General features: G+C 38.9%; 1 pseudogene; it reads left to right on the plus strand.

Annotated features, from left to right (window-relative positions):
- The first annotated feature begins 10,334 nt into the window (after positions 1-10,334).
- LOC102247716 lies at positions 10,335-13,099 on the plus strand (annotated as a pseudogene).
- Positions 13,100-16,771: the final 3,672 nt, after the last annotated feature.

Consider the following 16,771-nt stretch of genomic DNA (forward strand, 5'->3'; position numbering starts at 1 on the left):
TATCTACTGAGCTAAACCGTTCTAGGGCTATTTTTTTTCTTGAACTTGGGAGAATGATAGCTTTTTCCTCCTTTGAAATTCAGGATGAATTGGTTTACCTCTTCATTTTTCTGTTCTAGGTAGAGCTTTTCCAAAAGGAAGGGGAAGCACCTTCCTTGAAAGGGACATGTTCCATGGAGGAAACATGAGTTTTAGAATTAAATGAAATCCCAACTCAGCCACTTAAGCTAGTTAATCTCTCTGAGGCTTCATTTCTCATATGCCAAATGGGGCTAACAGTATAATTCATAAGATTGCTGTGAGGAAAAACTGGAATAACATATTAGAAAGCAGCTAATGCAGTAAGTGGTGCATGAAAGGTTTATTCTCTTCTCCTGCCTGTGGAGGAGGAAACCATGCCACTAGAAAAATACTTTTTGGACCATATAAATTTGTTTTTATTTTTATTTATTTTTTCTATGATACTTTATTATTTTTTTAAATATATTTTATTGATTTTTTTACAGAGAGGAAGGGAGAGGGATAGAGAATTAGAAACATCGATGAGAGAGAAACATCTATCAGCTGCCTCCTGCACACTCCCTACTGGGGATGTGCCCGCAACCAAGGTACATGCCCTTGACTGGAATCGAACCTGGGAACCTTGAGTCCACAGGCTGACGCTCTATCCACTGAGCCAAGCCAGTCAGGGCTTTTCTATGATACTTTATCTGTATATTGCATTGTGTGCCACCACCCAAAGTCAAATCATTTTTCATCACCATATATTTGGCTCCCATTACCCTTTACTACCTCCTCACCCCCCTTCCCTCTGATAACCATCATACTATTGTCTGTGTCTATGAGTTTCAGTTTTATATCTCATATAAGAGTGAAATCATATGGCTCTTCACTTTTACTGACATTTATTTTGCTTAGTGTAATATTCCCAAGGCCCATCTATGTTGTAACAAATGGGAGTATTTCATCTGTTCCGATGGCTGAGTAGTATCCATGGTATGTGTATATATATATATATACCACATCTTCTTTATCTAATCCTCTATAGCAGGACACTGGTTGTTTCAATGTCTTGGCCACCATGAATAGAGCTGTAATGAACATAGGGGTGCATATATCTTTGTGAATAAATGTGTTCAAGTTTTTTGGGTAGATATCCAGAAGAGGGATTGTGGGTAATATGGGAGCTCTATTTTTAATTTTTTGAGGAACTGCCATACTGTTTTCCATAGTGGCTGTACCAGTCTGCATTCCCACCAGCAGTGAATGAGGGTTCCCTTTACTCCACAACCTCTCCAACACTTGTTATTACTTGTCTTGTTGATAATAACCATTCTAATGGGTGTGAGGTAGTTTTGGTATATATACCAGAGAGGAAGGGAGAGAGACAGAGAGAGTGGGAGAGAGAGAGATGAGAATCATTGATCGGCTGCCTCCTGCATGCCCCCTACTAGGGATTGATCGCACAACTGGAACATGTACCCTGACCAGTAATTGAACCGGTAAAGTGACCTCCTGGTTCATGGGTCGACATTCAACCACAGAGTCACACCAGCGGGGCGACATTGGGATTTTAATGGGGGTTGAATAAGATCTGTATATTGGTTTGGGTAGTATGGACATTTTAACTATATTGATTCTTCCAATCCATGAACACAAAATGTCTTTCCATTTCATTGTGTTGTTTTCAATCTTTTTAAATAATGCTTTGTAGTTTCCAGTGTATAGGTTTTTCATGTCCTTTGTTAAGTTAATGCCTAGGTATTTTATTCTTTCTATTGCAATTGTAAAGGAATTTGTTTGTGTTTTCATTTTTTTTTCAAATTTAATTGTCAGTATATAGGAATGCAGTGGATTTTTGTATATTGATTTTATATCCTCAGCTTTCAGCAATTCATCAAAATCGTGGTGTAAGTGTTTTTACCACTTTATGGCTCCAGTAGCTTCTGCTCCAGGAATTTTAAGTATCTTAAATATGCCCATGCATTGTGATGTGCACAAGGAGGGTTTACAGCACTCAAGTTTTCCAAACTTACGTTAATGAAATATTGTGGTTTTTATTCACCACTAATTATTTATATTTAGTATATGAATGCTTTGCTTTTATAGTCATTAAAGTGTAATAAACAGTAGTCAATTATTGTAATAAACAAATACCTTTTCAGATACAATGGTACTAAATGCTAGGTATTCATACATACTGCCATTTTATAATCCATATTGGACCATGCACAATAAAGTTATGAAATTATATTTAAAATTTTATTTTTAAATAAAATTAGTTATCTATTTGTGGGTACCATGTGAAAATGCCTGGCTAGATATTCATAAAATTTGTAGGGTATTATTTAGAAAGGTCTGATTTGAAACTTAGGTAATGTGGCAGGCCATAAAAATCACTTTAGTAATATGCATTGATAGAAAACAGTAAAACACTGATTTCAGATAGGTTCCCCCAAATGTCAAATCATAAGGGTAGGTGCTCTGCAAAGCATGTGTGATTTGTTATCAAACTCCTTTCTCTTAGGCAGCTCTTTTGTGGATTCTCTGGGCAGAAGCACAGTGTGAACCTGTTTTTTGTTTGTTTGTTTGTTTTTATGAATGGTGGTTACTGAGTCTTTCAAACAACCCAGAATAACCAACATGAGATGTGGGTTCTCTCTCAATTTCTCCACCATCCGTAAGTCATAACATCTGTGGTTCTTCTGTCTGGGTCACATGGCCCTTCTTCTGCACATGGGAAGGAATGTAGTCTTCTGTGGGAAAAGGAGACTCAGAAATAGAAGCTATTCAAGAAAAATGTGCTGAGTAAACCAGAAGACTGAGCAGAAAACTTTTTCTGATACGGTGAAGGATAGTAACTTGGTAAGAATTGTGCCAGCAGTTAAACAGTTGTTCCCAAGGCTGGGAAAATACAGACATTCTATGTAGGAGGGAATGGGTGTTTCAGATTTATTAACATGGATTTAAGGGTTTAGGGTTATTTGTGTTTGTGGTAAAGAGCTCAGACAGAAAGTCTTTGTTTACAGCCTCAAGATTTAGTAAGTCAATTGGTTTCCTGTGTTCCATCTCATCCACAGATGATATCTTTTTAAATAGAATACTAGATTGCATGCATGAATTAAGCAAATGTGGAGTAGGAAAATTACTTCATTGAAATAGAGTTTAGGATGTCCTTAATTCATAGAAACATTAGAAAATTATCAGAGTCCTCACCAACCAAGGAGAGAAATGTTTAAGGCAAGATTTCATGCTATGCAAACCTCTGTGGTTAGAATGAATATTTTGTACTTATGGCAAGTCCATTTTAAGAATACCTCCCAAATCAGTTCTGTATTGAGTGATAGAAAAAAAAAAGATTGTACAAACCAAATAAATAGCTAATATTACAAAGACATCCTCATGTATAGTAAAAATTTAGAAATAAAGAGCAGTTCTGCAATTGACTTGGCTCTAGATAAAATACAAAATAAGGAAGAATGGGAGGCCTCTTTTTAGAAAGGTAGGGAGGGTGGCTACAATTTGGGAGATAAGACAATTTCCTAAGCAAAGATTTCAAGAGAATACACGAGAGGAAGTTGCAACAATAGAAGAAGTGATTTAAGCATTTCACAAGAATTTCAGAAGAACCAGGGTCAAAATGCAGTCACAATCTGCCAGCTTTCAGCAGGAGGTAGGAGGATGGCAGATGAAAAAGTGGTGGATAGAGAGATAGGTTCAAGTCCAAGGACATCCACTGACTCAGCAAACCTTCCTTTTGGCTTGAGGAAGAGCTCCAGATGGGGGCCCTAAAGGGGGTGCATATTTGGGAAAATGTTTTAGATTTCTGGTGCCTAGAGCTGGAGTTTTGATGTAACTCAAGTCTGAGAGAATTCAGATAGAAAACAAAAGGCAGTAATGACCAGTCTACCTCTTATTTTAATGCCGCTTTGAAAATAAAATCTTATATTTGTTAGTATTTTAAACTTATCAAAACCTTTCATGGTTACTACATCCTGGATTTCTGTGTGTCCGTGATACACTCAAACAAGTTGTGAATGTGACAGAAAGTGAGACGAGAGAAACAGAATGAATATTCCGAGGCTGCGGTGAAGTGGACGTCAAGGCGGGATGCAGCTTTCCCACGGAGCATGCGCATTCAGGGGCTGAGCCTGGTGGGCAGGGTCAAAACAGAAGTTGAACCTAAGGCAACTCTTTCTGGAGAATAGTGACTATTTGCCTATTCACAGACTTTTTGCTGACAAACATAACATTATCTCTTTAATCCTAGAATGAGGTTGACTTAACTAAAGGTGGGAGGTAGTAAGAAACTTGCCATACAGCCAGTATTGGTAAAGCTAGAATTCATGTTTAGGTCTGTCTGATCCCAAATCCGTGTTTTCCAACTATGTACCCTACCCACAGTGAAGTGTCATCATTTTTAAAGTGGTATGCATTATCAAATGTTTACTTCACACCAATCACGTGTAAGACAAAAAAATATTTTTAATGTAGCTACCCTTTTATATTACTTATTTCACTGCCTCCTTCTGCAGAAGTTATGGCATTAAGTAGAAATCCTAGCTCACTATACTTTGCTATCTTGAATCTGTTCTGCAGTTCTATTAGCATATAAGTGTAGATACAGTTCCATAAAGTTTGAAGGGGGTGAGCAGTATTGGGAAAAATCCAGCTGCTGGTAATCTATCTACCTCCACTGACTGGCTTAGAAACTTATTTGCTCATGTCTTGTAGGAAATGACTAAATACTTTCTTTCTGCTAATTCCTGGGTATAATATTAAATTGGAAAAATTCTATAATAGAGCAATCTTTGAAAAATCAGAAACATTGTGACTATTTTATTCATATATATATTTTATTTATTTCAGAGAGGAAGGGAGAGGGAGAGAGAATCATTGATTGGCTGCCTTCTGCACTGGGGATGGAGCCCACAACTCGGGCATATGCCCTGACTGGGAATCAAACTGGGACTTCCTGGTTCATAGGTCAATGATCAATCACTGAGCCACACTGGCCTGGCAACATTGACTGTTTTAAAATCAAAGACTAAAACCTGCAGAGGCTGTGATGGACTCAATCATTGGATGTGACTCAGCCACACACGTTTCTGGCTGGGACACACTTTTAGCATTTTGTATGGAGACTGCTTTTTATTCTCTCAACTTTGATCACTTTGGTGTCAGGATCCAAATGATTTAAATCCAGTCGTCATCTCTCAGCCTTTTCATATGATTAGTCAGTTTTTCAAGTCCATTAGGTAAATGGCATAAAGTTTTGGTTTTAGGCAATTACACATTTTACTCAAAAGACCATGGGGATTAATGGGAGAGGGAAAATTTGCATTACATTCTTTTACCCTTTCTGATGAATTTTTTATCGGTACTTAAAAACCTTTTTGATACAGCATTAGAAATTAAGACAAAGAGGGGAGAGGCCTTCTGGTAATCTTTATACTCTCCTGAAATCTGCATAACCAGTGGGAGGGTAACGAGAGAAAGAGGTTTGCCCTCTCACCTTCCTCTTCCTTTATCCACCCCTCCCACCCAACTGTGTTGCCTTTTGCTGTGTAGAGCCCCACCTTTTGGCTTGGCCACCAGAACTGCATTTCTGTTGAATAAATGTCCCACACTCCAGAACTTGATCTTTTCCCTTTGCTCTGCCAATACTTAACTGTCCTGTTTTCTCAAGAACTAGTTAAGTGACTAATCTGTTAAACTATTCAATCTGTGAAACTAATTGTGTGGATCTATTAATGAGTGATAGGGGTTAGCAAAACCCATGGACACAGACAATAGTGCGGTATGCCAAGGGTGGGGTGGGGAGATGGGTGTGAGATAGAGGAGGTCAAAGAGGGGAAAAAAGCGGACATCTGTAATACTTTCAACAATAAAGATAAAATAAAAATTAGATCCTCCTTTCATATACAACTGGTGGTCGACACATAAATTAATGACTCTCCAGCTAGAAGCAACTAGAAGTTTTTGCTTAGTGTGTTTTCCTGGAACCATTTCAATCACAAATTCCTTATGCAAATTATTCTGCCTAAATATACATTAGAGAAACCATTCATAGACCACACACAAAAAAATAATAAAAAAAACAGTGAAATTATGAATAGTGTTAGAAGATAAAGAACACAAAAGAGCTGATTAACCCCAAATCCAGTTAGCACATGCAAGTGCCCTCTGACCCCAGACACCTAGAGTAAAGCAGAAGCTCATAGCTTCCTCAGGCTTTGGGAGTGTAATCAGATGACCTAACTTTCAGGGTAATTTATCCATTTGCTCATTCTTTTATTTCTTCATCATTCACATTTCCTGTGCAACATGTGATTAAATACATTAATAGCTCTGTCATTTTTACAGTTGGAAAAGAGGAGTCAATTTGCAACAGAGAAAAGCAAAACTAGGGATATGAAGTAAAGACATTCTAAGATGCTTTTTCCATGCAGGTGCAAATAATCTTTTATATTTATTTCCCTAAAATTGACACAGAAGAGAAGAAACAATATTTTTAATGTATTTTTATAAATATGCACCATTTAATTACCAGCTAAATGACAGTCTTATTCCATGAAGAGTTATTACGGGTTTTAGGGTAATGACAATAATCAGTATTAATATTTATTGAGTGATTGAGTGATTATTACCTGTCGAGTACTATGCTGTGTTTTTGGACTACATTTCACTAAGGATGTGGGAGAATTCATCTCTCTAAGAATGTATCATCAGAGTACTGTGTTTAAAAGTTATTTAAATTATAATTTTTAACTTTTTATAATGTCCAACTATTTTTTTTATTTAACTGTATTTTTTGAACTGAAAAATGTTTTCATGTTTCAAAAGTCCCTCCTATAGAGTCTATATTTTTACCTTATATTTTTGTCATTCATTCATTCATTCACAATGAGAACTATATTTGGTTCTAGGTATTGAAATACAGCAGTGTGCTGGAAAGCAAGATCTCTGCCTAGAGAAGATAGATAAAGAACAAATAACTAAAGAAGATAATTTCAGAGTTCTATGGAGAAACTCTTAATAAGACAGAGACTATGATTAAGGGTAGAAAGAGCTACTTTCCCTTAGGAAACCAGAGACAGGCTTTCTTTCTTTTTTTTAAAAAAATATATTTTATTGATTTTTTTACAGAGAGGAAGGGAGAGGGATAGAGAGTTAGAAACATTGATCAGCTGCCTCCTGCACACCTCCTACTGGGGATGTGCCCACAACCAAGGTACATGCCCTTGACCGGAATCAAACCTGGGACCTTTCAGTCTGCAGGCTGATGCTCTATCCACTGAGCCAAACTGGTTAGGGCCAGAGACAGGCTTTCTGAGGTGGCCTTTGGACTGAGACTTAAGTACAGATTAAAAGGAGTCAGATGTCTAAGCAGAGCATGCCCTGTACCATTCAGAAGTAAGTTGGTGCCAGAATGATCCGTTATACCCAAACTCCTTCTCGTGCATTTCCTACAAACTAGAACATCCCCTTACATAACTGCAATATCCTGTAATCATCAAAATTAGGAACGTAATATGGCTTTCTTATGATACTCTAATTCTCAGACTCCATTCCCTGTATGTGACTGATTACTGCCGCTTAACCCAAGCAGATAATCCTCTCAACCCAACACTCTGCTCCAGACACCCCCTCACTCCCCATGTGGATGCCCTTCTCACCTGCTTGGATTCCATTATTCTGTAATTGGTTACCTGTGTGTGTGGACACCAACTCAGATTTTAAGACTCCAGACCAACCCAGTGCTGCAGAGTCTCTCTGCTTCCCTCGACTATGGACACCATTTCCAACTTGCCCAGGCTCCAACACTGTGCCAATTAGTTCAACCTCCAAGTTGTGTAGACACTCTCCTCACCTGACACTCCATACTGGGCTGACCCCTTCTTGGAATTCTTCTGACTCAGTTCAGGGTTCATGACCCTATTTGGCTGTCATGCCCCATGAGTTCACACTGCACAGGCTCCAACACATTTGCACAAGTGCTCCTCCCCCCACTGAGGCTCCAGCATCCCATTGTGCATACCTGTCGTGTGACTGTCCTCTTCACTGTCTTGGGCTTCTGCACCCTGTGCTGGGCCATCGTGGCTGCCCCCTTCCACGGAACACCTGACTGCCTTGTTCAGCATCACTTAAGGTTCAGATAGAGCTCAGGAAGGAAAGAGAAGGAGAGGGAAGGGAAGAGGGCGAGGAAGAGAGAAAGAGAACATTCTGAATATCTTCTGAAGTTGGGTAATATCACACAGAGAAAGACAATTGAAAATCACATCTTACAATAATCAAATTAAATTCATGATACTTCAAGGCTAACCTAAAATGAAACTTATGAAATTAAAGAGTACCATCACTTAACTGAGAAAAACCTCTAAAATTAAAATTAAAATTAAAAAAGCATACTTAATGTGTTCAAATAAGCCTTAAAGAGATTTTGTATAGTTTTAAAAATACAATTTACAAAATTTTTCAAAAGAGTGACTATTAAGCATTGGAAATATTTATTTGCAAGTAATGTGTTATGATTTTAAGAAAAAGTAGAAACACTTTCAGAAGGCTTGCATTTTTTTTCCAAAGGAAATCTTAGAGGAAAATAAATATCAGTCTGATATAAAAACTAAGTAGTTTGGGTAACTGTTATGGCAAAAACACCAACACCTATTACTTTTATTACCAATAAAGTGAAATTTTATTTTTCTCCTTCATCATTGTAAACACCACTGTTTGCTGTATGCTTTGTGAAGAAAAAAAAGTGTCATTTCCCAATGTCCTAATGGTTCCAGGCACCAGTATACGGAGATATATTTAAGACAAGAATCTCTTTCTGTATTCCAGAGTTTTGTCTCACTCAACGAAATAATTAAGATTTGGGAAATGACTAAAGTGTGAAAGTGAAGAAAAGAGAAAAAAAATACCACAATGTGGAAGTTATTTATAAGTTGGCATAGAAAAGTGTTATACTAATTGTTATTACTTGGAAAATTCTTGCTTAATAGTTAAACTCATATTCTTCAGGTCTGTCAGTCTCAGGAATTACAAAATAAAACAAAAACGTAGTATACAAAGAGTGTTACTGCAACTTCAAAAGATTCTGATTTCAGATCTGCATAAGCTATATGAAGTAGAAAACTTAAGTAATCTAAATAATTTAACTTTAGAACATGTCTACCTCAGCTCTTTGGTATTTATTTAGACTACATTCAGGCTCTGGATAATTAGCTTACCCACCTTTTTCATTTTACCTGCATTAAGAGTAACTTCGTTTCTACAGTTTTATAGGCCTTCAGGGGCCTTTGAAATATGCAGATGCCTCAGGTCTCATGGGCAAAATGCTCAATGCCATAAAGCAGGCCACTCTTGCCTCTAGATGCTTGTAAGATTATATTCTCAGCAAACTAGCATAATACCCTGAAGATGTTAGCTGAGAGATGGGATGTTTTAATATAGTGTCAGTGAGAGGGACAATAATTTAGGTTGGTTGTTAGGATAACCTAGAGCCAAAGATGAAGATCCTTGTGCAGGAGAAAACTATAGAAGACCCAGACCCTCTTTCCTGAGGATTCTGAGCTTCTGAGTACCATGTCCTTATTAGGTCATGGTCATGGTGACTGGCCACAGTAAAACTGAGCCTGAGAATACCAGGAGATGGCCCAGTGTCTCCCCTATGTGCTATAGATATTTCTCCTTTTACCCACATCATGGCTGTGCTACCTCCTTGCAATGATCAGGGTTAATTTTGCTCACCAGTGTGGGAGCTCCTGTGTGACAAGGTGGAAGCCAGCGATTTCTGTTTAGAATGACTCTTACTGTGTCCTCCTGGTGGAAAAATTTCCCCTTCAGAAACAAGAGACTAAAATTGCTCAACTTGAACTCAGAGTGATGGTGAATGAGGTCATTCCTACTTCCACGCTTTGGGTCCTGGGCCCATATTTTCTAGTTCTTGGGAATACAGGACCAATACAATGGCCATTGGTTAAAATTCTATGCTTTATCTTAAAGGATAGTGCCCCAGTCTCATGAAAAGTCATCTTCAAGCTGATGCCTCAGCTATGTCTTTAAGAGGTCATTCTGTTTGATCATACCAGTAACTTCTGGATGATGGGATGACATGGTATGTGGCATGACCTGTAGATCCCACAGTCATCTGCTCTCCATTGCACTCCTTTGACCATAAAGTGTGCCCCTTGATCCAAAGTGATGCTATGCAGGATACTAAGTCAATGAACCTGGCAGTGGGGCTGGCCGAGGCACTGTGGAAGTAAAGGCAAGCCCACGTCTAGAAGATATATCAAGCCTGGTCAGGATAAATGATTGTTTCTTCTAGGATGGAGGTGTCCATCTTAGAATGCATTGTTAATCTAGGAGGAAAATTCCTAGGCACTAAGAAGCTAAGTGGCTTTGATCACCCAAGCATAGGTGATCAAAAGGTTGCAATTGTGAGCTGTTACTAGTAGCACCTACAGCAGCCAGTCAAAGAAATTTCCAAGCATATGAGCTTTTAGCCCTTCATATTATCTCCTGAAGAATGGAGATAGTACTCTCAGATGGCCACAGAGGCCAGCCTGGTAAGGTAATTGAGTGAGGCATGCCAAGTGGGAGCTATGGCCAACTTGAGAGCTAATGCCTAGTCTAAAAAGGAAGTGCCAGTTTATTATTGCCAGCATTGTTGCCAGATTTTCTAATTTCTCATGAGTATATGACAATCCAGATTTATTTTCATGCAAAATATCTCCATTTTTAAAATTTTGACAATCATATTATTAGTTTTTCTAATAGAAAACAGATACTCAAATTAGGATAAGTGGAGGAGGGAGAATGGTGGAGAGTAGACCTGCAATTGGTCATTGCACCTGGAAACTACCCAGTACAATGACCAATTCAAATTTTTATAAAACACTCTGGGTCAATAGCAGGTAAGTATGGTATTAGTCTGCTTGAGCTGCCCAAACAAAATACCTGTACCATATACTGAGTAGCTTAAACAACAGAAACTTTTCTCTATGGTTCTGGAGGCTGAGAGTCTGAGATCAGGGTGCCAACATGTTTGGTTTCTGGTGAGGGCTCTCTTTCTGGTTTGTAGTCAGCCACCTTCTCATTGTGTCTTACAGGTCCTTTCCTTGGTAGATGCAAGTGGAGAAGAGAGAGAGAAAGAGAGAGAGAGAGAGAGAATAGATAGTTTTTTCTCTCTTTTTATAAGAATATTAATCCTATAGGATTTAGGGCCTCACCCTTATGACCTCATTTTACCTTAATTATTTCCTTAGGGCCCTCATCTCCACACTGAGATGTTGGGATTTCAACATACGAATTGGGGGCTGTAGGGGTGGTAATCATTCAGTCCATAATAGACATCACATAAAATACACAGAGAAAACAGAATAAAACATGTCTTCCAGCTAGCACGGAAACTCCAGTGTTTGACCTCTGATACAAATAGCAACTAACTGACATAAAAGGCTGGCCCTAAGTCTGATGCTTTTGTGTGTCCCAAGCTGTGAGTCAGACAGTATTTGGATCACAATATTTGATTTACTGTTTAATTGATTACCCCAAGTTTTCACCTGTAAAAAGAAATAATGAGAAATCTTGGAAAATTACAGAACTGGAAAATATGTTGCTGTGCTTTTCACTTGAGATGAATTATCTGGTTCAACAAGTATTGATTGAGTAATTTTCTTATTCTTTTTTACTTCAAACTGAGCTTTGCATTCAAAGGCAGTATGCAGAAGAACAGAAAACTAAAAACAATGTAGAATTGAAGAGGAATCCAGTGCAGCCAGCCAGTCACACAGCAGCTCAGCCTTTGGTCCCTCCAGGATTGCCCAGTTTGAAGTTCAATCTTCTCTAGGAGCTCAGTCTGTTAAAGCATCCACCACCATCAACACAGGAGTTCAAGTACTGAATCCTGGAAGTTGAGTCTCTGAGAAATATTGCTAAGAATGGATTTAAATCTTAGAACCTCATTTCTATCTGAACCGTGCAGGGATGACTGTGGATCAGAAAATATGGACTTTAAACCTAGCCAAAAACCTGCTCTTTGAAAGGTGTGTGTGTGTGTAAGTTGTGTGCAAGGCAGGAACTGCAAGACTCTATAAGTAATTTCAGTAATGACTAAAGCCAGAAAAACACAGCAAGGATGAAATTATTTTTCAAGTGGTCCTGGCACAGTTTATGTTCAATAGGCACTGCAGCGACAGGTCCACATTGAAAGGAAAATGGGAATCAAGTGGCAGAAACCTGGAGACATTCATGGCAGACCTGAGTGATGATTACATGGAGCGCCCTGCCTTGGTCCACATCCACATGCAGGGACAGGAAGCCCTCTTTTCTAAGAATATGCCCTAAAATAAGTCATTGTTCATCTAACAAAACAGTTGTCAATAGGAACCCTAACAGAGGCAAATGTGGAGACGCCTTCCTGGACTCCCCAAGATACTTCTCTGCAAACAGGACAAGGAGATGAAAGTAAAGAAAATGGTGGCAACATTTCTTTGAAAACTACTGAAGCATTACTAATCAAGGCAATCAAACACGTTCCCTACTCATTATCCAGGAAGAGTACTGTCCCAGGCCTGAGGAGAGAAGTGTTTCTTTGGCGAATCCACTCAGCTCCAAAAGAGCAAGTCTAGGCACCTCCAGGTCTCAGAAAGGAGCCTCTTACCAAGATGTCCTCATGGAGGTGGGACCGGCATTTTTCTGCTGGCTGGACCAGGTCTCCCCTGAGCTTGTTCTTACCCACCAGAGCAATGAAGGAAACTCCACATGTAGGGGGAACCAAGAAAGATTCCACGAAGCCCAAAAGTCATACCAATGTGAAAAGTGTCCCAAGATCTTTAGGTATTTCTCTTGGGTAAACGTCCATGCGAGAAGACACAATGAGAGGACATTTATTTGTGCTGCATGCAACGAAGGCTTCTTCCAGGCCTCAGACCTACACCTGCACCAGAAGATTCATGCAGGAGAGAAACCTTTCAGATGCAGCATGTGTACCAAGTCCTTCAGCCACAGAACCAACCTTCTGGCTCATGAGAGCATCCACATGGGAGAGAAGCCCTATGTGTGTTCAGTCTGCCCAAGATGCTACCACTAGTCATCCACCTACCAATGCCCCTCCCCCACCCCAGGACACACCAGAGGAGTGCCTTCAGACATGTTTCCTCCACACCAGAAGCTTCCTTGATGGAATGCAAATTAATGTCATGTTATATATATTGCCATAGTACCACTCTATTTAGAACATACTTTATAACCTTGCAATTATATTTTCCATTCATTGTTTTCTCCACTAAAATATATGTTTAAGGAGGGAGGGGAATTTCTGTTTTGTTCATCAACACTACTTAGATGCCTAGAGTGTGGTTGACACATTTCAAATGACTAATAAATACTTGTTAAATAAAAATAAATAAATAAGCCCAGCTGGCGTGGCTCAGTGGTTGAGAGTCAATGTATGAACCAGGAGATTAAGGTTTGATTCCCAGTCAGGGCACATGCCCAGGTTACGGACTCGATCCTCAGGTGGGGGTGTGCAGGAGGCAGCCAATCAATTATTTTCTCTCATCATTGATGTCTCTATCTTTCTCTTCCTCTCCCTGCCTCTCTGAAATAAAATAAAAATAAAAACAATGTAGAATTGAGAATAGTAATCAGGTATGTTGTGATTATCAGTATCAGAATAACTTAAGATGTCTCAGCTGATGTATTTTAATATTGCTTTCAATCAGAAGCCAAAAGCTGAGATTGTCCTCCAGCACCCAAGAGTAACAGCTCTGCATCTATATCAAGGTCAAAGTGTAGTCCACAAACAATTTCAGCACCATCTAGGAATGTGTTAGAAACAAAAAATTTGGCCCTACTGCAGACTCACTAAATCAAAAACTCTGGGGATGGGGCTCCAGTATCTGTTTTACCAAGTTTCTCAGTGAATCTGGCACAGTTTGAAAGTCATTGCTCTATATTAATGAGTTGATGTGAAGAGGTAGATCCCAGGAGGAAGAAACTGAGATTTCACTGAGCTTCTGCAATGTCTCCTGCACCTTATTAGGAGATTCAGTGGTGGCATCAGGACATGAGCTCAAGCCTATCCCACTCCAAAGACCATGTGCTCATTCCATTTAATCAAATTTCCTCCTTAAAATATATGTTGAATATTTCTATTGGGCTAAGTACTTCACATATGTTATCTTATTTAATCTTTACAGGTGCTCCTGAGAGGTAGGCTATATTATTTCCATTTATAGATCAAGAAATAAAGCTTATAGAAATTAAGTCACAGCCTGTAAGTGGCATAGATGAGATTTGCATTCAATTCAGATGGTCACAAAGCCCATGTTCTCACCTTACCTCCTTAAACCAAACTGTTTTCCTTCGTTTGTTAAATCTTCTACCTCTGGTTGCCATTGACTGCCTAGTGCTCATCCATTCTGTATTAAAGAATCCAATCTTTCTCAGTTGGTGTACCTCATGTGAACTACAGAACACAGAAAAATGATTTGAGTGATTATTCTCTCTCTCCTCCCAAGGATGGTCCTTCACTTGTGCCAGGCTAGATGCATGGGTGAGAGTGGGGGGGGCGGGCAATTCATTACACATGATGGAAGCCTTGGGCATTAGGGCTCAATTCTTTCACAGAAATCCCCTGGAGAAAACCTTGAAAACATATGAAAAACCATTCTTATTAACCCATCTGGCAATTTACTTTACTCTCCTCTTTCCAAGTTCCTCTTTGAATATTCCTTCAGTCAGAAAATTTGCCAAAAGGAAGCATGGTATGATTGAGAAAACACTGAGCTGGGTGGGGGTCAGGAGTTTTAAGCCCAACACCTCTGCTAGGTAGATGTGCCTCACTTGATTATTCACTTCCGTTCCCTGGCCTCTGTCTCTTCACAGGAAATGTCTGGATTAATGAATATTGAGAATCCTGTCTAGCTCTAGCACTCTGTTAATGAGGAGAGCACTACTGTCAAATCATCCTTCTTCATTCCAGTGAGGAAAAAAGGAGGAAAAATACATACCTCATTATAGTTGTGTGTGTGTGTGTGTGTGTGTGTGTGTGTGTGTGTGTGTGTGTATCTTTATATTTAATCACTGGAGACCCTTTAAATATTACTGCATATGGTTTTCTCCTTGATAGTAATGGGGTTAAAAAATGCTAACCCCAAAATATGGCACCCTGGCATATTGAATATTTTAAGCTGAAGAAGTTTAAGAAAAAGACAGAAGCGAGAGGTCACTCTGACCTCCTTCCCTCTTCACCCTTCTTCCCTGAAACAAGTTATAAAACCCTCATGTGAAAGGTGACCTCCCTGTCCTCAGAGGAAAGGAGCATCCTCATTTCTGAAGACAAAGGGAAGCCAAGAAGAATTCTAACAAATAGGCCTAAGTTTCCCCCAGTTTACTACACTGACCTCATACTCCTTAACCGATCATATTCTACTGCAACTGTCCACTCTTCATCAAACTTAGCATAAAAATACACTAGTTTAACTGAGTCTTTAGGTCGCCATTTCTTTAGGAAGGCTCTCGTGTCATATAAAACTTATATTCAACAAATTGTGTGCTTTTCTCTGTTAATCTGTCTTTGTTAGTTTAATTTTCAAACCTGGCCAGCAACCCTAAGAAGGCTATTCCCCTTCTGCAATAGTCATAATTATTTCCTTGGAAATGTTTTTGTGAACATCTTTCTCTGTTCATGAAATATCCTCATTTAGAATTCAAGTTAAGATTAAAAGTGAGCATTATGGTTACCCTAATGGTTCTGAAGAAGTCTTTATGATGTCCTGAATCTAACCTATTTATGGCACTTCATTTGATTAATTTCAATTCAATTTCACCAATTGTATTCTGCAATATTTTGCTATGTGCATCTCCTGTAAACATATTAACTAATGGATAGCTGGGTAGAAAGTCCCTTCCAGGGGAGAAGTTAGTACCACAATGACTATGCCTGCAAATTAATAATGTCAGAGGTTATGGCTAAATGTCCCTTAGTAGGAAATCCCATTTTGGAAGTCCATTTTTATTTTTGTCTTGAACATAAAGCATTTCATATCTCTAAAGCACTAAATTAGCTATTTTCAGTTGACTTTTAAAAAGTAGTTCTTCCCGAAAGAGAACAATAAAAACTATTGCCTTTTATAATCATCCACCTCTCTCGGTCCTCATATCCACCAAATAAAAATAAATTTTTATAAAGAAAATAAAAATATACTAATTAAGCAAACCTAGGGGAATGCTGCACACTTTTTTTTTACAGAAAATTAGATTAGTCAAAATAAGACTTAGAGGATGTTCCAAATCTCTATCAACTGGGTGGTTGGTACATTCATCCAGAGGGGATTTAAATGACCAAAGGGAGGGGCACAGAAGAATCTCCTAATGCTTAACTGCTTGCAGCTGCTATCTTAGCATCCAGCCTATAAAGATTTACAAACAGTACATTCTTTGTTTCATGCTGAGGTCCTGCAGTATGCAAAACCGAGGATGAAACTCTGCATGGTTACTTTCAGCCTAGGACAACTGGGATCAAGCTAATAATTTAAAGAAATAATTTAAAGAAAACAAAGTAGCACTCCAAGAAATAATTGGTATTAAGAATTAGATGGAGCCCAGCTGGCATGGCTCAGTGGTTGAGCATCAATGTATGACCCAGGAGATCATGGTTCGATTCCTGGCCAGGGTATATGCCCGGGTTGTGGGCTCGATCCCCATTGTGGGGCATGCAGGAGGCAGCTAATCAATGATTCTCTCTCATCATTGATGT

Source organism: Myotis brandtii, unplaced genomic scaffold, assembly GCF_000412655.1.
Source record: "Myotis brandtii unplaced genomic scaffold, ASM41265v1 scaffold702, whole genome shotgun sequence".
Classification (NCBI taxonomy): domain Eukaryota; kingdom Metazoa; phylum Chordata; class Mammalia; order Chiroptera; family Vespertilionidae; genus Myotis; species Myotis brandtii.